We start from the raw sequence: 24,765 nt of genomic DNA on the forward strand, positions 1-24,765 counted from the left end.
AATGAATATTACTTAATAGTGGGTTGCCTCCCACTCAACGCTTTGTTATAGTCATTTAGCTTGACTTTGGAGGTGAATTGGCTATAGTGTTGAGAACTGGGACTTGTTGGAAAACAAGTATCCATTTCTTCTTTGCGCTTGTTGGACCATGTACCAGTGAAGTCTCTCATAGCTTCATCCCCTCTACGCCATTTTTCTTTCATTGTTGTAGTTGTGTTTTCCATCCTCTGCAATCTTTCTTCAAGACCCCCAGGTTGAACTGATGTCTCCTAAGTGTGGCGTAAGTATCAGCTGAGATCTCCTCTCCATGGTAATGTGTGTCGGACTTGTCTGATGTCATCTTTGGTACTAGCCGGCCTCGTTTGTAGCGTCGTTGACTAATGTTCGATGGCGAATGTCGGTCGATATGTTATTGCGTCTGTCGATCGATAACAATGCTTCTGGTCGACGGGCAATGTAACTCTGAATTTACACCAATTCCCCTTGTATAGCTTCAATCTTGGAAGTCAAAGCACCAATGCTAAGATCCAGCGGGAAATAGATGTCATGACATCTCCCATCAAGCATCTCTTCTGTAGTTTCCAGAGCTCTATAGATCTCTTCTACCAACTGATTTATCTCTTCCCTGGTGTGAAAGTTTTGTTGAGACTTCATCGTATGTGGGCGTGGTGGATCATTGTCGACCAATGTTGGCATCTGATTGTCGATCGATGTGCGATGATGCCTGCCGATCGATGGAGGTTGTCTGCTGTCGATCGATGGAGGTTGTCTGCTGTCGATCGATGGAGGTCGAGCAACGTCGGTCGCGTGCTGAATTCTGGCTATGTCTTGCTTCATCTCCTCGATGCAAGTAGTTAGCCAACTGATACTATCATTCAATGGATAGTAGACACCATCAAGCTTCATCTGGAAAGCTTCTTTGTTCTTCTCATGTTCTCCACATACTCTATAGAACATCTCATTGATCTCGCCCTTGGTGTAGATCTCTGGTACCAGCTTTGTCTGTGTGAATAGGTTAGCATGTTTAGAAAGACATATGTAGCTTGGATCATCTCTCGAAGCTCTTTCAGAACTCTTCTGACATCCGTGTTGTGAAGGCGAATGGTGTTTCCATCTAGATCTCGGGCGTATCCCTGTTCATCTCTGTAGACGCCATACTGATCCTTTTCTTCCCAGTAGAATCTCCTGGTACTGTGGGAATCAAAAGCTCTTCTGCAGAATTCTAGCTGTCTGTCGACCGATGTTGGGACGGCAACGTCGATCGATGTTTAAGTTGGATGGCGAGATCTTTGTATGAATCCGTTGTCTATGCCACCAGCTGTGTCATAGAACTCCATTGTAGCCTTCTGTTCTGGATTGCTGCGTTGATGCATGAACAGATTGTCTGCCCCATTGGCTGTCTGAAGGATATCTGCGATATCTTCTCGAGATACATGTAGTGTGCGGCCGTCTATTGCTTTTGCGTAGCCATCAGGTTCTCTGAAAATACCAAATTCGTCTGGAGTTAGATATTGGTTAATGAATTTATTTTTTTCGCTTACGGTGGTTTTCGGTATTGGACGGTTGTCGATCGATGTTGCATTGTTGTTGTCGATCGATTGTTGGTAATGAGTGTCGATCGATGGGAGGATTGCCCTGTTGATCGAATGGCTGAAACGAGTTCTTTCCCAAGCAGCTTCTGCTAGAATCTGATCTGTTTCATCGCGTCTTTGCATGTTGAGCAGCTCCTCGTCTGTGAAACTGTCTTGTAGTTTATCTACTACTGGTGTAGGTTGCTGTTTCTACTGAAAGCTTTCGTGGTGGTGTTCATCTGCCAAACTGCCAATCGAGTAGTCTCCTTCTTGTGCACGGTTGACTTCAGTGTTGGTCGATGCTCGTTTTATGTATCGTTGATGAGGTTGAGTGTCGATCGATGGCCAGCTTGTCATGTCGATCGATGGTGCATTCCTTTTCCAGGAGGAATGATGTAATAGTTTATCTTCCTCATCAAGGATGGCTCTGTACTCAGTAGCTCGTTCCTCAACATAGTCTTCATCAGACTCTTCTGTGTGCATGTGTTGTCTGGTGTATGCGGCAATAGCGGGATTGTAGTAGTCATTCTCCCAATCATCTGGACGACTATCGACCGATTCTCATTGTGGTATGTCGGTCGATTTCTGATGGCCACTGTTGATCGATGTTGCTGTGTGAGTCTCGATCGATGCTGAGTATTCTGTCTCGTACTCGGCTCCACAATGGCAAGCTCCAATGATTCTTGGTACGTTGATTCTTCTGAAGATCGTCTGTGGTGTCTTGACTAGGATAGGGTCGTAGTGGGCATTAGGATCGATGAGTGTTAGACACAACTGGTTGGTTTGCAAGTTGCACACTGCTCCCACTGTTGACAAGAAAGCTCTCCCAAGTAGTAGAGAAGAGTTCCAATTTAACTTGATGTCCAATACATGGAGATCAACTGGAACTAGAGCATCACCAATCTGCACCTCTAGGTCTCTCACAATTCCTCCTGAATTCCTCTGGGAACAATCCACAAAAGTGAACACACTACAAAAAAAAGGGGCTATTGTTACAATTTTTTGAGACTAAAATTTCCAGTCACATATTTGTGACATAATAGAAACTATTTTGTTACTTATATTTTACGTTACAAAAAAGTAGCTTCTTCGTCACAATATCGTGACTGTTTGTTTTGTAACAAAATGTTGTCACAATTAGTGACATATATAAGACGAAAATAAACGTAATAATTGTCGTGACAAAATGGTGACTACGTTTACTATTACCAATACGACGAATATGTGACTGTATCTTGTGTCGTCGTTTATGACGATAGAAAAATTAAATGGTTGTCACGAATTCCTACGAAACAATGACAAAAAAAATGTTGTAAGTTGTGACTTAAAAATATAGCAAATACGTTACAATAGCTGGTTTCGCTACACTATGCAAGTGGCTCGTTGGATCTCATCTTGTTCAAGATTTCAATGATAAAGTTAGGAATCATTAAATTAGTATATTATCTCATTACTCGTGATTATGATTGTATACTTTCCCATTTAGTTTTCTTCTTCTCTGTATTTAAACATGATATGCACATATGATAACATTGCAATGCAACATAGCGATGATAATTTGGTTGTTTCTACTGATGTACTACATGTCGAGACATTAGTCAATCAAAATGGTCAAACTAAAAATCTCGAAGATGTAAAAGAAGAAGAAGCGGAATTAAGATCAGATGCTGATGATGAAAATAATGATTATGAGTTAACAGATGAAGAATCTAACTAAATTTGGTGTTATAGTTTTATATTTTATATGATTATGGTGTTGGTTTTGGAACTAAATTTAAACTATTTTATTTATTTAATCTTTGATGTCTTTTAAGTTTTGAGATGGTTTATATAACTGAAAGGCAGCTTGCATTGTTCATTTACTTTTTTTTTTTCGACTAACCCTTTTTAGATCGGAACGAAGAAGAAATGAAGAATCAATCCAAATCTCGACCAGAGACTAATAGAGGAAGAGATCGAATTTGCTTCTTGATTTCTTCTTAGATTGGCACGTAAAGCAGGTTCAGTGTCGGAGATCAAACCATGAATTCCGAAGCCAGGCACTTCACTGTGGGACTCTTCGTTTTGGTTCAAGTAAGTGTTCATCTCTGTTTTGTTCTGGATTCATCTCTGATTTTGAAACAACTACAAGTCTTAAAAAGCTCACTTTTTTTACAGATCAGGCGTTCTTCTGTGGAGAAGATTGGCATGCAGCAGCTTCAGTCTTCTTTGATTGGGACTGCTCGTCTGGGTGGTTCTTCAGCTTTCATTGGCAAAGTGAAGAGATAAAAACCATTGTTTCCCTTTTTGGATTTTGAACTATCTGTGAATGTGTTTTTTTTTTGTAACTGAGGCTAACTATCTACGCTTGATTTGGATTTGATTAAAAAGATTAACTATAAAAACATTTTTAGCTGTTACTTGAAACATTTTACTTTTATGAAATCATCATTTTGATCTTGTGGCAGGCGAAGATATTACATTACGGTTCGATAAGTCTTATCACAATGCAAGTCAGCTCACATAGCTGCAGCAAAGACTGCTAAGGATGTTGGTGCGATCCTTTCATATGACCCTCCTAACCTTAGGATCCCCTTGTGGCCTTATGCAGACAACACTAGGGATGAAATCTTCAGAACTTGGGATACTGCTGATATCATTAAGGTGCCCTGCTCTATCTATATGTTTGGTTAAATCATATCTTCTCCTTTCATTCATTCTCAAATCAAAAACTTGGCTTTGCTATTTGTTTTTTTTTTTGTAAGATTTGTGAAGAGGAGATTGAGTTTCTAACAAAAGGAGAAGATTATGTCAATCTTGGTTTGTTTGCTTCAGGTACTTGAGATTCTAACTAAGCGCTTGTTGAAAATTATGTCAATCTTGGTTTGGTTGATTTGTGTATAGAAATGTTAGGGCAGAACAGTACTTGGGTCTCTTAGTTAACTTGAAAGAAATCATATCAGAGTGACGTTTGATCTCAAATTGAGAAGCTTTTCTCCCTTGTCTTGTGAATTTCTAATTGTATAGACTACAATTTATGGTTTAGCTCGTCTCATAGCATGTGTTATTAACAGGAATATATAAAAGCTATGATTTCATCTGTGAGGCGGAAAGGGGGACCTTATACTAATCAAGGTGATGATCTCTCCCATGGGAAAAGACTCGAAGAAGTTATATGGCGTCTGTTGCAGATTCTGAACGAATTGCTTTTATCTTGTGCCAGGTCAACGCCGTTGAATAGACTAGATAGGTATACTTTGATTACTTGTTTATTTTGTTTTCTTTTTTGCTATCTTTTTCCTAATCGCGCCTTAACCTCTTAATGGCACATTTTTAAGTTGTGGAGATATTTAGATTTTTAACTAGTATATAAAGGAAGTAATATTAGTTACCTCTTCTCACGTTAAACCTAAAACCTAAACTACATCTTAGACTGAATCAAAGCCGTCAAGGTCTCAGATCTCATTGGTTTTCTTTATTTTTTTGCAGTTAATCGTGTTTGTTTTTGTTTATTGTTTGTTATGTCATGATCTAATACTTTTGAGCTGCATCTTTTTCTATGGTTTCTTTTGTACTATTATAGATGCGTCCACCAATGATGTTGGGCGGTCGCTTGTTTGGAAGATCATCTATTCAATCTGTTGGTCTCCAAAGACAGAGGGAAGGAGTTGCTGCAAATGCCCAACCACGTGAACAAAGGGAAGAATTCGTACCTGTTGAACGAGATTCTCGACTCTCGAGTGCTTCATCCAGAAAGAATGGAGCTAAATGGTATTGTGATATATTCTGGATTACTCTTTTCTGATTTACAAAGTATATATATAACAAACTCAACAGTATCCGTACAGGTTCAAGAACAACACTGAAATATCAACAGCCACAGATCAGGCTCACGTTCCTATGCTAAATTTCAAGATAATCTGGTAGTGTACATATTATTTTACTTCAAAATAATTTACTTTTACTTTTAAAATGAAGTTACAGCTTATGTTAATTTTTTAGGTGGCAAACAACGAAGACTCTTCCTTCATTGCTGTGATGAAGAAAACCCACCAGAAATCTGATGGAACATATGTTGATGAAAGAGCATACTTAATTGCAGAAAAATATGATGCATATGTGCAAGAAAGATTGTCACTGGTTGAGCCTTCTAATGGAGAGGTTTTGACAGAGCCTCTTACTGTCGAGGAAAGAAATGAAATCTATGTGAAGGTAATTTTCTATCACATTTCAAATTTGTTTTTTTTTCCTGATTTTTCTTATATTTGGAGATACGATTGATTCTTTGCATAGCTTTGCTTAATTAAAGTTGTCTTTGCATTTTAATTGTATATGTGTTTATGTAACTGTTATATGTTTGGTAGGTTGCTGGAATATCAAAACAAGGTCGGGTGTTTGGACTTGGATCACTTCAATGTGGAGTTTATATGCCACTAGATGGTTCTACAGTTTCACCACAAGCTGATGAAGATGATGGTACTTTAACTCACCGAGTCAAAGAGCTGGAGTCAGACTTGCAAAAGAGTAATGAAGAAAATGTTCAGTTTCAGAATAGGATTCAAGCAATAGAGAAAATATTGATGTCTGCTTTTGGTGAAAATGTGTTGACTCCAACAGATACTACCACAGCCATATGAAGTTGTTTCTCAGTTTGGTGTTTTAGCTTGGTGTTTCTAGTTTGGTTTTCATTTGGTTTTCTTTTGTTTACCAAGCAGTTTCAGTTTACTTAGTAAACGAATTGTTGTTTTATGCTTACGTTTATTTAAATAAAATTCAAGCAGTTCTATGAGAAATTTATGTATATCATATTATTTGCAAATTTGATATTTGATTTCAGTTTTTATTTATAGTTTCTAGTGTTCCAATAATTTAATAATATTTTAAAAATATGTGACAGATTTTAAATAAAGAAAAGTTGCGTTATGAAATTGTAACCAATTCAAACTGAAATGTTACCATTTTACGGTCATAGTTTGTGACATTTAGTTACATTGCTTTCGTAATAAAAAGTGACAAATTAATAACATAATGAATGTTACAAAATACAACAATTTTTTAACACAATTATAGTATGTATTGAAGACGGATACATACCTTTTTTAGTCTTTGATTATTACGTTTGTGACTGATTTTTTGGTTATAATAGGCTACAAAATTAAGACTTTAAATTAGTTATGAATAGTGATGGTTTGGGACAATATATAATGTCAGAATTGGTGACGGTAAAAAAGACTATTATGTCGTCTATATTAGTGACATTTTGTGACAATAGATTCTTCACTACAGGTGACGTAGTTGTCACATTAAACAGTCACAAATTAAGACAGTTTGAGACAATTTGATAAGTAAGAAATTGTAACGGTTATGTTACTAATATACAACGTAACTATGTGTGACGATTTGTTACAAAAAATTAGTCGCAAGAAATTGTGACATTTTTGTTACTCCAGAACATTTGTGACACACGTATTGCAACCATTAATAATTGGTAACAAAAACGTAACAATGATGATATTGTTACGAATTCTTTTCTATTGTGACGGAAAATTTTGTCACAATACCCTTATTTTCTTGTAGTGTACAATTCATGCGAAGGCTCCACCTGCACACCCAGATGGTCTGCCATAACCCAAGGTAGGATGCTGACTGATTCTCTTGTGTCGCACAAGGCATGTGGGAACTCAATACCCTTCACCGTGCATGGTATTGCGAATTGCCCAGGATCACTCTTCTTCTTCAGTGTAACCCTCTTCCTCATCTTTTCTCCAGCTTCACAGAACATTCTCCTGATGTCTTCGTCTTTCTCTCTGGTTTCTCTGAAGAACATCCACAATTTGTGGGTTTAATAAGCATCCTCGAATGGCTTATCTATAGGAATCCTGAAGACTCTCTTCCGGAAACTTTCCGTTTTCTTATCATTGGCCCCCCTCTTCAGATGTTTCGCCACATTTTTTTCTTCTCCTTAGGGTTCTTCCAGTAGGAACCTTATCATCTTCCATAGGATCTTCTCCATCATCTGAAAGTGTCTTGACGGGCTCTGGTGGGTATTCTGAAGGTTTGGGTTTGGGCATGAGTGCATTAAGTCGTGCAACATCTATCTTTGGCATCTGCACTTGCTAGGTAATAGGTGCTCGTCGATCGATAGGCGCTGGAGGTCGTCGATCGATGTCGGCCTCTTCGTATCGATCGATGTTATTTTTAGCATGTCGATCGATTCGTACGTTAACAGGGCTGGGCGGATGTGTTTATTTTGGTGCGACTCCTCGTGAGTTAGAATCTTCACGACATTGCAAGATGCGGTTGACTCCTTAGGCGTCGTCGATCGATGCTCTGGAGTTCCTGTCGATCGATTTGGACTGGTGTATGTAGATCGATGTTCGAGGTCTGGCGTCGATCGACACCAGTGTGATCCGCCGAAACTCATCAAACTTTCTATCTCGAAATCTACTTCTTGCAGCTTTTCTTCCTTCACCACTTGCCAAAAATCATCCTCAATGATGGCATTCACATGGTGTTTCATCACATCATCCCCTACTCCTCTTGTCGAAGCTTCCTGCCTCTTAACAGCATCTCCTGTCTGCACAACCTGCATCTCCAGCTTCTTCACATGAGTGCTCAAAGTCTCAAATTTTGTGTTCAGGTTGGTGTAGACAGAATCTATCTTCCCATTGCAGTCCACTGTCATTCGCTACTGTGCCTCAAGAACCCTATCGATCATCTCTTCAATCTTGCTCTCTTGAGTAGGCGGCGGTGGCTTCTGATAGTAGGAACTTCCATAATTCTTGTTGTTGCTGTAGCTGTTGTTGTAGGGTTTATGGTACTGTGAATTTTGGTTGAAATTACTCCTATTTCCATAGGAGTTTCTGTTTCCACCCTGGCTTCCAGAACCTTGGAATCTAGCTCCACCAATGTAGTTCACTTCTTCTTCCTATGCTCTACCCTTTACAGCTTCTGCATCTTCAACAAAGCTAACCTGCTTCCTGAGAAGCTTGTGAACACTATCCAGCTTTGCCTTCACCTCAACCATCTGATCATTCCCAAGGATGGTGGCAGATCTTTTCCTCTCAAAATCAATGTTCTTTGTGCTTTTGCTGGATGCTAGGTTTTCAATAACCTTGACTGCCTCCTCTGGATTCCTGGTATTGAAGTTTCCATTGCTGGAAGCATCAAGAGCCATCTGGTACTGCACTGCGATGCCTCTGCAGAAAGTACTGAGCAGTTGTACCTCATTGAATCCATGGTGTGGACAGTCTCTCTGATTGAACTTGAATCTGATCCAAGAGCCCCTTGAAAGATTCTGCAGGCTCCTGAGTGAATGTAGCAATCTTGCTCCTCAAGTCCTCAGACGCACTTCATCAATGAAATTGCATAAGAATGCATTCTTGATGTCTCTCTAGAATTTAAGAGATCTAGGTTGTAACTGCTTGAGCCAATGCAGAACTTCTCCAGCAAGTGAGTACCTGAAGAGCTTGCATAACAGGTAGTCCTCAGAGACTCCCTCGACTCTAATAGCAGAAATCAGATCTTCGAACCTCTCCAGATGGTTCATAGGATGCTCGTGGGCTAATCCATGGTAGGGTAGCTGTCCCACAAGCGTGTAGTACTGCACTTTCAACTCAAAATCCCTCTCGATAGTGGGAGAACGAATGGCTGATCTTTTGGTGTAGTATCGATCTGGACGGTTGTAGTCATCCAACGTTTTGGGTTGCGCAGCCTCATCCACAGGTAAAGTAGTACCTGTAGCATTAACATTAGGCTCAGGGATTGCAGCCCCCTGAGCATCTATCCTATGACTTGCTGTATTACGCTGATGACCCTCATAGTCATGCAGGTCTCCATTGTTATCTTGTACAAGTATCAAAGGCAACACAATCTCTTGCGGCTCAGTATCGATCGATGTCGGATGAAGGATGTTGGTCGACGAAAGGTGAGTGTTGTCGGTCGACAGTGGTGAGCGAGTATCAGTCAGGGTCGACGATGGTTGAGCAGAATCGAGCGACACACAAGTGTTGTTGTCACTCGATGAGGAGCGCGCTTCCTTGCGGATCAAACGTTCCAAACTTGCAGGATCTGGTGAGAATAGCAGTTGAGTTTCCTTGTTGCTTCTGGTATTGTTGGGCATGTACCTGAAAATCCAAGAAAAATTTTATGTCAGAAACTTAACAAAAATTAGATAAATAGGCAATCAAAAGCTCCCCTGCAACAGCGCCAAATTTGATACCACTCAAATTACCCTAAGGAGTGATTTATACTCTCTCAAATAAGAGGTCGAGTTGTAGTACTTAGGGATCGAATTCACAGGGAGCTAGGGAACCTAAGAAATCTAATATGATTTGTTAAGCAAGATGGTTTTAGAGTTTTTAATATAAATTGCTAGTTTGAGGTTTTGGTGCTTAAAAAGGAAATAGTTAGGCTTAGGATTTTTATTCAGGATAATTGGGATTATAATCCTACAGATGCCTAATGAGTTGCATGCATGATAATGTAAAGCTCAACTACTTGATAATCAGCTCTCGCATGTATTGACTTGTCTATTAACTAGATTTATTGATCTCAACTGTCGTATTTTGATCAATAGAAAGTGTCGATCGATAATCCTATAGGGATATCGATCGATACACATTTTACTCCGTCGATCGATTATTCAAGTGTGATATCGATCGACGCGCTCTAGTCAAGCTTTATGCGCCGGTTGAATAATAGCTTACTAAGCTCACTAGATCAGCTCTCGCCTTGCTCATAGCAGTAAACATAGTTCTATTAGAATGTTTTCAGGATGAGAATAAAGCTCTCGCTTTTATCAATCAAACCAAGGGCAGGTTCTAAGTAGCTAATCTAGGCACAAGCATTAATGAACAATCCTAAAGATGATTATCACAACTAATCAATCTATAGTTGGGGCTAATCCCTCCTAACCTATTTAAACCCTAAAATCTAAAAATGGAACTACTCAAACATCGCTAAGCAATTCATAACAGAAATTAAGTATGAAAACTTCATTAGAGCAGTAAATAGATATTAATGGAGTTTGTGGGAACCAAAATTTACACAGTCGAGTTTCGTTAATCGGAGGAAAACCAAGTTAACCTAGCCTTCCCTGAAGGTCCCGGTTATCTGTTTGGCCACGCACAACACAATCAATATGAAAGATTCGAAAGTGATAAATCATAAAAGAGCGAAAAGAGAACAAAGATGTCTTATTTCCGAATTCGCGTTTGAGCGTGAACAACAGGTAAGATCCTAGGCCACAAGAGCTGTCGGTATGTTCGCTAGTCTAGCCACCTAAGTTCTAACCTAGTCGAGTCGCAGCTCGATAGTAAAAACGGAAAAAAGCCTAAATTGCTCTAAATATTAAGTTTGCTCTTAGAATGCCCCTTTTTCTCTTCGTCCCAGGTCCTCCTTATATATTCCTCCTTAGGCCGGTTTATCTCTTCTCGGGCCAGATTTGTCGTGAAGCGGGTTTTTCTATATTTCCTTCTTCTTTGTGATTATCTTCGGAAAATTGACATTTATCTCTCCCCGCGGACGAGATAAACCGTCTTACCAGTCTTTGGGTTCAAGTCTTTTGGGACCAAAGATGGACCGTTGTCCGCAATTCGGACCCTCTTTGGGCCGTATCGAGACTTAAGCATTTTTACGATTTTACTCGAGAAGTAGCCGTTGGTATAGGCATGGTTCTTCCAACGGAACCCTGTTTCTTCGCATAGCCGAGGCAGTTGGTGTTAAGTTAACCGTAACCTGCTCAACTACGAAGAATAGGAAACTGTTCGAGAGACATAACCTTCCCAACTTCCTGAATACTTTCGATGATGTTTTTAAGACGGAACATTGGTGTCGTATCCACGGACCCGAAGACTGAGTTACGGAAACTTTGGATGAAGATGCATGGTTATGGGATGGGACCGGGTTCGGAATGGTCCATGGAGAATTGGTCGTGTTCGCCGGGCGAGCTGATCCGTGGCACGATCGAGCTCGCCGGCGAGCCGACCGGTAACATGGCCGTGCTCGCCGGGCGAGCTGGCCCGTGTCACGGCCAAGCTCGCCGGTGAGTCGACCGGCAACACCGCCGTGCTCGCCGGGCGAGCTGGCCCGTGTCACGGCCGAGCCCGCCGGCGACTCGACCGGCAACACGGCCATGCTCGCCGGGCGAGCTGGCTCGTGTCGCGGCCGAGCTCCTTTGGCAATCCGCTTCGGCTGTTTGTTTTCTCGGCTTTTGAAGTTTTGACTGAGATTCGGTTTTTTTCTGAGGAATTTCGGACATCGATTCCGTCGTGACCGATTTTGACCCAACAGTTAGCCCCCCAGCTAGCTAGGATCCGTGGACCTGGGTGTTAGGTCCTAGCTTGCGGTATGGTCTGTTCTAGGTGAAATTTAGACGTAATCGTTTGTCGAAAGATTGAAGGTGAATAATAAAAAAGAAAAAAAATTATATTAGTAAGTTTTTCAAATTCTTTACTCACTTCTTCCCTTAAGAAAAGATTCCTCCAAGATAGAAATTTTTTCTCCAAGATCTCTCTTTGTTCAAAGAAAATGTCTTCAAGAAAAGGATCTTCAAAGAGGAATTCTTCCTCACACTCATCTTCTGGTGACTCTTCTGCCAATGAGGTGATCGCCCTGAAAGAAGAGTTTGAAGTTGAGGAAGAAGCAAAGGATGCGTACTACAAAGCTCTTTGCGGCTCGCCTCCGCCTTCTAAAGAAATTCTGATTCTTAAGAGGCCCGTGAGGTCGCCAAACGCGCCCCTTACGCCGAGCATGGTCTCTCCCGACTCTACCTCACGACTCTCAGGGACTTTTACCAGATCCCAAGTGGAGTCGTATTTCGGATCCCGAGTGGCAACGAGAGTGCGAAGAACCCTCCAGAAGGTTTCTTTACTTCCTACGAGGCCTTCCTGGTGTATTGCCGTATGTGGTTTCCGATCCCTGGTACCATCGTCCGCGCGCTTCGCCACTTTGGGCTTTCGATCAGCCAGCTAAGCGTTCCGGCCTTGCAGCATTGGCTCGGCGTGTTGATCTCGAGTTACGAGCTAGGAATGGATCTTAACCCTGGCGACTTCGAGGGATTTTTGTTTACGAGAGGAACGGGGATCGATGGCTCATACCGCATGGCGCCAAAGAAGGGTATGACTATAATTCAGGGGCACACTTCACATCCTAAGGCATGGTTCGAGCGCTTTTTCTTTGTCCGGATAGATGGGGAGTCTGTCGAGGAGAGCTACCTCCACTTATTCCGTCGGGAGTGGAACTTCACCCGTGGTAATACGAATAGCTATATTTTTCGATTTGATACCTTGAAGACATGCGAAGATGATTTTTTTATTATCTTCCAGTGACAGGATCCTTCCGCCGACTCCTACCGATCTTTTTGCCAAGCGAGATCTTCTCCGCAGCAGGCCGTTCTTCTGGAATTCCTTCACCATCGAATGGATTCGAAGCGCCGTGGAGCTCCGTCGATCTCGAGCCGTCTCTCAGCCTCTGGACGTTCCGTATGACGTAGAACCGGTCATTGATGTCGTGCCCGCTCAGAGGCAGAGAATCAGGTCTCGGAAAGGCAAGGGAGTCGCCTCCGGGAACGTCTTGGGAAACCTTCCGCTGCCAGAATGGAACCCTAGTTTCTCCCCATGGGAATGGAGTGGAACCAGAGAGGTTCCCCGTCCTAGTGACTTTTTTGTCGACCTCCCTTCCGGTTTTACTACTCATAAGTTGCTGGACGAAGAGTCGAGGAGGAAAGTAGTCGCCGAAGGCTCCAGCTTAATCAACGAGGTTTATCCTTTGAACTTTGATCCAAATTATATTTTTTTTTTGTTTCCTTTTCCGATCTTAAGTTCGTGCAGAGGATGAGGGTGTTCAATGCGGCGCTCGACGGAAGTTTCTGGGAGTCGCGTATCTCTCACTTCAAAGCCGAGGAGGCTGAAAGAGAACTCTTTCGGTTTTGGAAGGAGGTCGAAGAACAGAGCCGAAGACAGGCTGAGCTCCATTCTCGGGCCCTTGTCCGTGCGGAGAGGAGAGGAAAGAGAGCGATTGTCGCCGAAATGAAGCGGAGGGCTGCTTTGTTTGCCACATAATTCGAGAGTTTAAGGACGCTCAAGAATTCGTGGGCAATTTTCGTGAGTGCCATGGCTCGGTTGCTACCCTCTACAAGTCACAGAACGAGGACTTCTCTTTTCCTGCCGAGGTCGCTGAGATGTCGGGTCTTATGAACGGGTGTGCCCATGCCGAATCCTTGGTTCCTCCGATCGAAGGAAGGGTCCGACAACTTTGGGATTCCATCGAGGTCTCAGAGGACACAGCGGAAGCGGGAATCGGTGTCGGTGATGAAGGTGCCGGAGTCGCGGACGGAGAGGTGGATCAGCCCGTGAGGTCGTTCAGGATCTCCATGTCCGGGTTCCTCGACTTCGAGCTTTGAGGATTGTTGGGATTATTTCCCTTAGTTTTATTTCGAGGTTTGATGTATCTAGGCCGAGTGTGGCCGTATTTGATTTATGTGTGTTATGGCCTTGCGAGGCTATGTGAACTATATTTTTGAGACCGGCCATTTGGTGGCTTTGGGTCCTAGCCGTTATTTTGCGGCTTCTATATATATGATGAATGATTGACATTCTGTGCGTTTTAGTATATACTTCTGCCAAGTGTGAGGGAAAGATACGAGTAGTCACTTCGTATCTTAACTCTTAGTTTATCGTCTTGTTTGTTTTCTCTTACTGAAAGAGGGCGTTCGGAAACTTTTAGGAGTTTCGCGAAGTTTCGTGAGCATATTAGATATAAACTTTTAAGATCTCATATCATGTCTTGAGATGTTAGTGGACCAGTAGGACTGGGTTTAGGGCAAGACCTAGGTTTACTTTCGGCTCTAAGGCTGTGTGACGACTGATCGGCTCTGGTTTTGCCTGTGGGCGATTTCCACCTGGTTCTTTCCGATTTAATATCCGCGACTTGGCGCCGGCTTATATGACTTGTATGGAACGAACCGAGCACTCTCCAGAGACCATCTGGAGGGCTGACCAAAATTACGGATTTCTTGTATAGCGCGCTATGGTATCCTCGTCGGATGTAAGAGAACCTTTATTTTTACGAAAGGTTAGACTACGAGTTCTTTTTTTGAGAACGTTTCGGGTTTGTCCATCGGGGCAATCGACGGGAAATTTTTAGAGTCGCGGACGGACCGTGTGTTTGGATAATATCTCTCGAAAATATTTACGACGTCTCGCTTTTTCCGAAAGGTGTATCCTTTGTAGTGAGAAATTTACGATCTTCGTTTGTAGAGAAGATGCATTTGGTCTTGCTTGACCATTGATACGCAGTGATTGTTGTTTAAGTTAGTTCCCATCCAAGGACTGCTTGAAAGGTATGCGTTTTTGGCGACCCTTGTTTTGGGTGTTTCTCTGGTCAATCTCCGATTGTTATGGCTTATTGCAAGTGAATCAGGAGACCGAAATGAAATGAGTTTATTGGAAAAGTTTCGAAAATATCGAGTACATGTTTTGATATTCCGAACTTTGTGGGAGTATACGAGTATACGTACCCACTCCCCCCCCCCCTTTTGGAGAGGGGGATAGCTGAACTTGTCAATAGGACAAGCTGCCTACGTACCTCTTTCGAGGATCAAGCCATCTCGTAGTTCTGCTTTGTTGTTGCGGGCGTTCCTACTCGTTGGATAGGGCCTATTCTGTTACTTTGGCCGTTGAGGCTTTAGTTAAATCGGCGGCCGTTTCGTGAGTCGGGTTTTCCGCTGGTAGGGCGATGAACTCCGGGATCGCGTCGCTGTCCGGAGCTGTTACCTGGGAGAGTGATTCCGAATCGCTCTTTGTGGAACCTTCAGGAGTACTCTGAGTTTTCCTGACTCGCTTCGGGCTAACCGAAGGGGTGTTCCGAGTTTGTCGTAGCATATGCTCGGCCAAAAAGCAAAGCCTAGATTATTTCGGGCATCCCAGATTACTGCTGTTCTGTTTGGTGTTGGGAACTTGATGCTAAGGTGGTAAGTCGACGGTACCGCCTTCATTGCGTTGATCCATGGGGTTACCATGATAACATTATAGATGGCCGGGTTATCGACTACGGTGAAGTCAACGATTTTCGTGACTTCACTTGCCATGACCAGAATTTTGATCGATCCGAGGGTCATTGATGTTGTGCCCGAAAAACCGGTCAGTGGTTTTGGTTCCGGGATGATTTCCCAGAGTTTGATGTTCATTCTCCGGAGAGTGTCGCGGAAAATGACATTGACCGTGCTGCCTGTGTCGATGAGGATTCTTCCCACTTCGAGGTCTCGAATCACCAAGTCGATGACCAGCGGGTCGCAGTGAGGTTTATCGAGTCCGACGGTTTCCTCCTCCTCGAAAACAATTGTATCGTTTGGAGCGTTGTCGGTCAGGGACCGAGTCGTCCAGTTAGAACTTGTTTCCGCCTTTCTTTCGTAGGCCTTGATGGATGAAACAGAGTCGCGGTAGAATTTCGATTCTCCAGTGATCATGTTTATCCTCCGGCGGGTACTATTGTCTCCAAGGTCATCCTGCCTTCTTCCATGTTTATCGCCATACTGATTTGCCCGTACGTCCCTCTCGGGAGACTCTTTATCAGTCCTGGGAGGGCGGTCGGAATCCATGATGAGGTCTTTTATGCTAGTGACCTTCGAGAGGTCACCAGCGAGGAGTTTTGCGGCTAGCCTTGCGCCGAGAACTTTGCAGTTCGTAGTGGAATGACCTTTGGTCTGGTGGAACTTGCTGTAGGAGTTATCCTTATGCTGGTTCCTGGACCAGGTGTTTCCGGAGGTCTTCCCTTGTTCGGAATTGATAGTGTAGTTGTGCTCGCCCTGGATGTCTTCTCCCTCGTGGTGGACATACTTGTCGTTTCGAGAGCTTTTCTTTTTTTGTGGGCGTCTTCTGCAGGTTGTACTTCTTGGAGAGGATTTTCATCTCCTCTTCCATTACGATGAAGTCCGTTGCCTTATGAAGAGCATCCTGAATCATTCTCGATTTTTTGAGGGATACCCATTGCTGGAATTTCGACCGGTACCAGATAGTTTTCTTCAGAGCATCGATTGCCACTTTTTCGCTGATCCCGGTGACTCTTGCCATTACTAGCTTGAATCTGTTCATGAACTCGCGAAGTAGCTTGTCTTCTCTTTGAGACAGGCTCCAGAGATCGACGTCCAAGGTTTCTCTGTCCATGAACATGGAATACTGCTTGAGAAACTCTGAAGCAAGTTGGCGGAAACTTCCGATGGAATTTTGTTTTAGGCGAGAAAACCATTCGAGCGCGGCTCCTTTGAGTTTTTCGACGAAGAGGAGGCAGTAGCCAGAGTCTCGTTCGCGTTCCTTGAGTTTGCACCTCCCCATCGCGATCTGGAAAGACTGCAGCTGCGCTTTCGGGTCGGTGGTGCCATCGTAGATGGGAATTTTGATCTTCCCCGGGTCCGAGACATTGGTCTCAGTAATCCGGGCAGTGAATGGGGTTTTGCGTGCTTCCTCGAGAAGTCTGTCGATCTCGGGTGCAGCGCTTGTCGCGTGGTGGATTTGTGATTTCACCGCTTTCACCTCCGCTGCGGTTTTCGCGATCTACTCGCGGAGATCGTGGATCTCATAAGAATTTCTGGCAGCCTTGCGAGCTTGTCTGTGTTGGCCACGGTGGATCCTGGCCTGCTTTTCGGCCAGCTCCTCCTGTTCTACCCAATAAAGGTTTTCTTCTTCCTTGGTCATGGGTTTTTCGAAGGACGCGTCCTGCCGAGCAAACTGGTTTTTGCGTTCTTCTTGGGTGGATGTCAGCACCGTCGTCCGAGTGATCGGACTGGTCGCTTATATCCAGGTCGATGCGCTCGATTTCTTCTCCTTCGTTGCTCTAGGTAGGAGGTGGAAGGTTTTCTGCAGTTGGCTGTGCACCTGGGTGGAGCGTTTCATCATGGTTTTGGCTTGAGGAAGCCTTGTCCGCGTGTGCAGCTTGATTGCCCGGAGTCTTGAAATCAAGTCTTCTACCGCTGCGGGCTCTTGTGGTTCCGCGCGGGGCTTTGCTCCAGACCTTCGCCGTTAAGGTTTCCACCTGTTTTGCGAGAGAGGCCACGAGTTTTCCTTGTTCGTCCGTATTTTTCTGAGCGGAGGCGAACATTTCCTTCATCTGGTCTAGTATCGCGGTGTCGGCAGTGACCGTTGATACGTTTCCAGCTGGAGTTTTATCAGCGTTGGCATCGACGGGAGTCCCGTTGTGCGTTTCCGGGTCTTTGTCAGCGTTGGTCGTCATATCGAACTGAGCGTGTGTGGTTGCGAGAGAGATAAATCCGTACCCCCCCCCCCCTCCTTCTAGCACCAAACTGTGGGAACCGAAATTCACACCGTCGAGTTTTGTTAATCGGAGGAAAGCCAAGTTAACCTAGCCTTCCGTGAAGGTCTCGGTTATCTGATGGGCCACGCACAACACAATCAATATGAAAGATTTGAAAGTAACCCTAATTTCCCAGAGGTCCCGGATATCTGTTAAACCACACGCCAAGCAATCAGAACACGCGATTAAAGACCAAAAGAAATAAGAAATCGTAAAAGAGAGCAAAAGGAGTTTTATTCTGAATCCACGTATGAGCGTTACAACAAGGTAAAAGCCTTGGCTACGAGAGCTGTCGGCGAGATTCCTAGTTCTAAAAACCTAAGACTGCAAAACCTAGTTGAGTCGCAGCTCGAAATAACAAAAACGGAAAGTTGCCTAATTGCTCAAAGTGCTAAGTTTGCTCTGAAAAAAGTCCTCTTCATGCCTCTCGCCTAGGACCCCTTATATACTGGCTCCAAGGTCGGTTTACGCTTTTCCTCTTCTGCCCTTAAGCCGCCATAGCATAAAAATGGAGATATTCCATTTTTTCCGATCTTCGTAATTATCTTCAAAATTTTGTATTTATCCGCAGAAACTTGACATTTATCTTCCCTTGCAAACCAAGCGTAAACCGACATGCGGTTTACGGGCTGTTGGTTAAGAAATCGTAAGTTGGGCCTCGAGTCATGTCTTAGGTCCCTTTGGGCCGTCTTCCGACTCGAAGTGTTTATTACGGCTTCTTTCGATAAAGAATGAACTTTCCGCGGTTTTTACGGTAAAGTTTGACTGATAACTTAGAAATGGCGGGGAACGTGAGATGGGTTTGCTACGGTATTCGGGAGATAGCATCGAAGGGTAGACGAGAATGCATGAACTGATGTCGTATCGACGTTTCGGAAGAGCTCGGTCGCTACGTAGCGACCGAGTGGAATGGACGTTTGGTCGCTACTTAGCGACTGAGCTTTGGCTCGAACTCGGTCGCTACGTAGCGACCGAGCGGATCACGTGTTTGGTTGCTGCGTAACGATCCTTTTCGAGCTCTTGTCCGATGACTCGCGTTTCTTCCGCAAAGCTTTTCGTAAAGAAGAATCTATTTCGAAAAAGTATTTGTCGAAGAATTTTTCTACGTTTTTCTTCTTCGGGGATTTGGACGTTAACTTCGTCGTAACCGTTTTTGACCCCAACACTACGTAGCGACCGAGCTTTGGGGAGAGCTCGGTCGCTACGTAGCGACCGAGCCATGTACGTGCTCGGTCGCTACGTAGCGACCGAGCTTCGGTGAGAGCTTGGTTAACGACCGAGCCGTGTATGTGCTTGGTAGCTACGTAGCGACCAGCTTTTGCGCTGGTTGCTACGCGGCAACCTTGTTCGAGTCTTTCTCTGATTTTTCGTGAATGTGTTTTCTCCGCAAGATTCTTCGTAAAAATAAATCTTTTTCTAAGATTTATTTTTCGTAAAAATGTTCATGCCGATTTTTACGGACTTTCAGACATTGATTCCATCGTGACCGATTTTGACCCCAACAGTTAGCCCCCCTGCTTGTTAGAACCATGAGCTTCTAGCGTGAGGTTTTAGCGAGTGGCTTAGCAAGTTAGGTGAGTTAGGCGGAATTAATGGTCGAAAAGGTTCGTGGTAAGTGGTCTTCTCGCTCTTCAAAGAGTAGAACGCGATAAGATTGGGGCTGCGCCTTATGACGGCTGCCTACGTACCCTTGTTGAAGGGATCAAGCCTTTCGTAGTTCGTCTTGGAGTGAAGGTTCTTATGACTTGTTTTCCAGCGAGACCTTTACGGTCTAGTTTTTATGTAGCGGTTATCAGGCGTGCTACTGCCGATGGCATTTTATATGGGTGTAGAAGGAAGACTACGAGTTGTCATCTCGTAATCTAACTCTGTTTGAACTGCTATATCCGTGATCTGTTTCGAGAGTTTTCCGCAGTGTGTAAATCTTGCGGGATTTCAGAAGACGCTCGAATATTGGCAAAGAGACAAATTTTGGGATCCCGTATCAAGGTTTTTGATACTATGCCTAGAGATGTTAGAGACCAGTGCGCTGGGTTTAGGGCAAGACCTAGGTTTACTCCTGGTTTTAGAGGGTGCGATGACTAATTCGACTTACGTATCCCATTTCAGTTTCATCCGTATTCCATACCGATTTAAAGTCCGCGATAGGTTCTCGTCTTATACGACTTGTATGGTTGGAACCGAGCATCTCTCCAAGGACAATTTTTAAGCCTCCTGGAAGTGCTGACAAAAAATTTTGGGTTTCTTTTGTAACGCTATTATCCTTGTCGGATGTACGTGAGTCATCTCCACGAGATGGCTAAGTCTATTTAGGACGTTAAGAGTTCGTTGTGATCAGCAACAAACTTAATGGTAAAAAATACCGTTTTGAATCTTCGCGAAGGATATGTTTTGAGAAGATGTTAGTGCGTACGACTGTCTGGTCTTCCAAGAAAGGGTTTTTATCGAGGAAGGAAATTTCGTCAATGAACAAATCTTCAGGCGTCTGCGACGTCTCGCGAGGCTGAAGATTTGTTATTCTTTTGTATGCCGCGTTTCGTACTTGAAATGTTCGCGGGCTTGAAGATGTTTTGCGATGTTGCAAGGGTTTAGTCTTAGCCCTGCGTTTGAGAAACGTTATTGTTTGACTACGGTTGTTCGCAGCCAAAATTGTTGTTCCTGTTTGGATGCTAATAATTTGATTTGCGATCGAGGAATTCGGACTGAGGTGTCGCGTAAATTTTTTCATGGGAAGAAGCGTTTTCCTTTATAGTGCTTTGTGAAGTGTTGGCTTTCCGAGATCTATTTCGTGCATTTTTTAGGATATTTCGTATAGCTCTTGAAGCTTTGTTACGGATTTTTCCTTACATGCCGCGTATTATGGGTAAAACGTTGCGGGCTTAAAGTGAATTGTCAAGCGTATTGAACTCGGTCAATTTTCGAAAAGTTTAGATCTTTCTTTAACCATTTGGTTGTTAGGACTGAGTTTCGTTACGAAGAATTTATCATATGACTTCCGACTGTAGGCTATACGATAATTATTCTCTTAATAGTTACACGACGTTTTTAGACAAATCGTAGATTGTCATTTAGCCGTTAAATGATGGAGCGATGGTTTCTCAAATAGTTTGGCTTGGCGTGAGGGATATGTTCACTCAGATAGCCAAGGATGTTGTAGGTCAAAGATTATACCATGGTACTTTAACATTTAAGGTCATGTTAGTTTACGATTGTTCTTCCTGGGGATGGCAAATATTGGTTTGGACCTTTAGTGGAAGGCGTAATTGACCGAGGGCCAAAGAGCGCTTGTTGAGATTGATAGGCCAAGTTTGCTGGGGTTATCCATGCTAATATGGCCGATAGCCGTAGAAAACGATTCTCCGCTCTAGGTTTCAGTTATACGACGAATATTTCATATAATGTGACCTGTAGTCTTATGAAAATCGAATCTTTTTTGCCTGAGGAAGACGAAGCCCAAGAGGTTTTGCTACATAACCAGTGTGGAGTCAGTGGCAGGACGACTGCCTTCTCGGATGTGACCGAGGAAAAAGAAAAGCATAAGCCAGCAAGCCGCATGGTTCTTCGTAAAGCCTGTTATGTTAACTTTAGAAAGTTTCTTCGTAAGACTTGGTCTGATTGTACGAAGGATTTTTCGCGTAAGTAACGGGGACCGGTTTTACGAAGGTTGTAGATCGGTCATATGTAAACATATGTTAAAGTAGCGTTATTTCTGTGGGTTTCACGAGAAATGTTTCTGCTATGATTTCGATCCTAGGTGAAACTTGCTTGGAGTTACTCATGGAGTGTTACCGAAGTTTATTTCATTACGATCTAGTCGCAGAACGTTTTTCATAGGTTTTATTAAAGGATTCTCATGACACATTCGTTTCTGGAACGAATTGGTCGACCAGACGTGGATCTAGCCACCATCGAGAGGAAAGCGTCTCTTTGTGCACGATGCTACATCTATTCTCGAGTTTTCTTCGTCACAAATGTTTTCGATGATTTTCCGTGACTCACTTGGTACAACGGAAACTGAAAGAAATGCTTTGGTGATTGAAGATTTCTCGTAGAAATTTTTAAACGAAACTGGCTTTCTAAAACTGGAAAGGGCTTCAATACTTTGGCTAATCGTCGAGTTTCAGTTTGATATTGGTATATGTTTTCTGTACGCATGATTGCGACAAGAAATGATGTATAGTCTTTGAGATTATGTTCATCATCGTCTGGATATGTTGCTAGCATTTAGACGAATTTTAGATTGTCGTTTGCCTATTTGAGACGATTTGCAAGAGTTTTTGAAGTTTGGGAGTATACGAGTATAGTATACGTACCTACTCCCCCTTTTTTTTTAAGAAAGAAAACAAATGAATCGATACTTTAAAGGGTTGTGTACGTTTCTTCTTCTAAGGTTTGAAATGATCAATAATCCTGGACGATTTAAAGACGACGCTTGGACTGTGATTTGGTTTGTTTCAACTTTGACGATTTGGAATATGTCGGTTCCGAGAAAATTGCTAGAAACGAATCGATTTTAAGACGACGTTCATGTCTCTAGTTTTTTCTCTCATTAGGAAGCGAGCTTGATATGTGTGGCGATCGTTTCTCGTTTTTTGGAGAGTTTAGATCGGTTTGCAAGATCTGTCTGAACAGTTATGGAACGATATATCGAGACAAGAAAAATTGCCTAAGACTTAGTTCGCTAGACTATCCACCTAGGTTTTACGTTCCCTAAAGTTTTGTGGCAGTCTCAAAGGCGTTTTTATTTCTTAGTAATTTCCTACGAAAATTCCAAGTCTGATTTCAAAAATTTCAAGTTGGAAATACCTTAGTTCTTTTGAAGACGCAGTTTTGTCTCTTCTCAGTTTTGCTTGCTTATTTCCCCTTCCTCTTCTCGTGTATGTTCGCCATTTTCAATATTGGTCTTTATCCTTTAAACTTGACATTTATCTTCCGAACTTGGCTGTTATCTTCTCCTTAGATACGACGTCAATTTTTATAAAAAGGTTCAAGCGAGAAAACAAGTCTTCTCCTTAGAGGCGGCTAAGGTGTTAAGTTAACTAAGTTAACGGTTGCCGTTTTATACGATTAATCTGAATCCAAGCGAGAAAACAAGTCTTTGCGGGTTTTTTTTTATCGTAAAGTTTCAATGGTAACTCCAATCAAGACAAAACAAGAGACGTTTCGATCGAAATTTGAAGGAGAACACAAAGATGGAGGTAAGGGCGAGTAGGAGCAAGCGAAGGAGTTTAGACGAGTCTTACTTGTTTTTGTCGTAAAATCTCAATGGAAACTCCGATTGAGACGAAACAAAAAGCGTTTCGATGAGGATTCAAAAGAGAACCTAAAGGAGGACCTTTCTAAGGCCTGACAGGTCGCTATGTAGCGAGTGAAGGTCTGACAGGTCGCTACATAGCGAGTGGAAGCAAGCTAAGAAGAGTTCTACTTGTTTTCGTCGTAAAATCTCAACGGAAACTCTGATTGAGACGAAACGAAAAGCGTTTCGATGAGGATTCAAAAGAGAACCTAAGGGAGGAACTTTCTGAGGCCTGATAGGTCGCTATGTAGCGAGTGAAGGTCTGACAGGTCGCTACATAGCGAGTGGAAGCAAGCTAAGAAGAGTCCTTCTTGTTTTCGTCGTAAAATCTCGACGGAAACTTCGATTGAGACGAAACGAAAAGCGTTTCGATGAGGATTCAAACGAGAACGCAAAGGAGGACCTTTCTGAGGCCTGACAGTTCGCTATGTAGCGAGTGAAGGTCTGACAGGTCGCTACGTAGCGAGTGGAAGCAAGCCAAGAAGAGTCCTACTTGTTTTCGTCGTAAAATCTCAACGGAAACTCCGATTGAGACAAAACGAAAAGCGTTTCGATGAGGATTCAAACGAGAACGCAAAGGAGGACCTTTCCGAGGCCTTGCAGGTTGCTACCTAGCGAGTGGAAAGTTGGCTTGAGCTCGGTCGCTACGTAGCGACCGAGCTGTGTGCGTGCTCGGTCGCTACGTAGAGACCGAGCCGTGTTCGTGCTCGGTCGCTACGTAGCGACCGAGCCGTGTGCGTGCTCGGTCGCTACGTAGCGACCGAGCCGTGTGCATGCTAGGTCGCTACGTAGCGACCGAGCCTTGTGCGTGCTCGGTCGCTACGTAGCGACCGAGCTTGGCTAGATCTCGATCGCTTCGTAGCGACCGAGCTGTGTAATCGATTTCCTGCGCTTCCTTTTTCCGCGATTAACCTAGGGGTTTTCTGCGGTTTTTGGGAGAACAAGTTTTACCTTCCGAAAAGTTTTCAGAAAACGTGTTTTGGTAAAACCCTTACGTATTGAAACTTCTTTAGCTCGGAAATGAGCCAAACTTACGGGATTTGATAAAATTTAACATTTTCCTTTATGTTTAGACAGAGAAATCGCAAGCTCGTCTTGTAGCACTTCCTGTTGGCGAAAAGTCACAGCTAGGTTTTTTTTTTGGCCATAAGCGCAGTGGCGGCTGGGGTTGTCTTACCAGCATTGTTGCGAACTCCGATTTTGTCTTTCGTGTTTTCAGACATTGTTTTGATCAAGCGTTTTGTGGAATGGAAGTTTGGTTGCTACGTAGTGACTGAGCTTTGGCTCGAACTCGGTCGCTACGTAGCGACCAAGCAGAGCACGTGTTTGGTCGCTACGTAACGATCCTTTTGGAGCTCTTGTTCGATGACTCGCGTTTCTACCACAAAGCTTTTCGTAAAGAAGAATCTATTTCGAAAAAGTATTTGTCGAAGAATTTTTCTACGTTTTGCTTCTTCGGGGATTTGGACGTTAACTTCGTCGTAACCGTTTTCGACCCCAACACTACGTAGCGACCGATCTTCGGCGAGAGCTCGGTTAGCGACCGAGCCGTGTACGTGCTTGGTCGCTACGTAGCGACCAGCTTTTGCGCTGGTTGCTACGCGGCAACCT

General features: G+C 43.4%; 1 long non-coding RNA gene across 2 annotated transcripts; it reads left to right on the top strand.

Moving 5' to 3' along the window:
- Positions 1–2,628: 2,628 nt before the first annotated feature.
- LOC106385893 lies at positions 2,629–6,343 on the top strand. 2 transcript variants are annotated; one of them, XR_002656477.2, is made up of 8 exons: positions 2,629–3,644; positions 3,729–4,214; positions 4,316–4,385; positions 4,625–4,800; positions 5,134–5,321; positions 5,388–5,473; positions 5,553–5,762; positions 5,915–6,343. It is a non-coding gene; the product is annotated as an uncharacterized LOC106385893 (long non-coding RNA). The 2 variants fall into 2 exon arrangements; XR_002656476.2 differs by having other exon boundaries at positions 2,637–3,644; positions 5,399–5,473.
- The last annotated feature ends 18,422 nt before the right edge of the window (positions 6,344–24,765 follow it).

This window comes from Brassica napus, chromosome C9, assembly GCF_020379485.1.
Source record: "Brassica napus cultivar Da-Ae chromosome C9, Da-Ae, whole genome shotgun sequence".
In the NCBI taxonomy this organism is placed as follows: Eukaryota; Viridiplantae; Streptophyta; class Magnoliopsida; order Brassicales; family Brassicaceae; genus Brassica; species Brassica napus.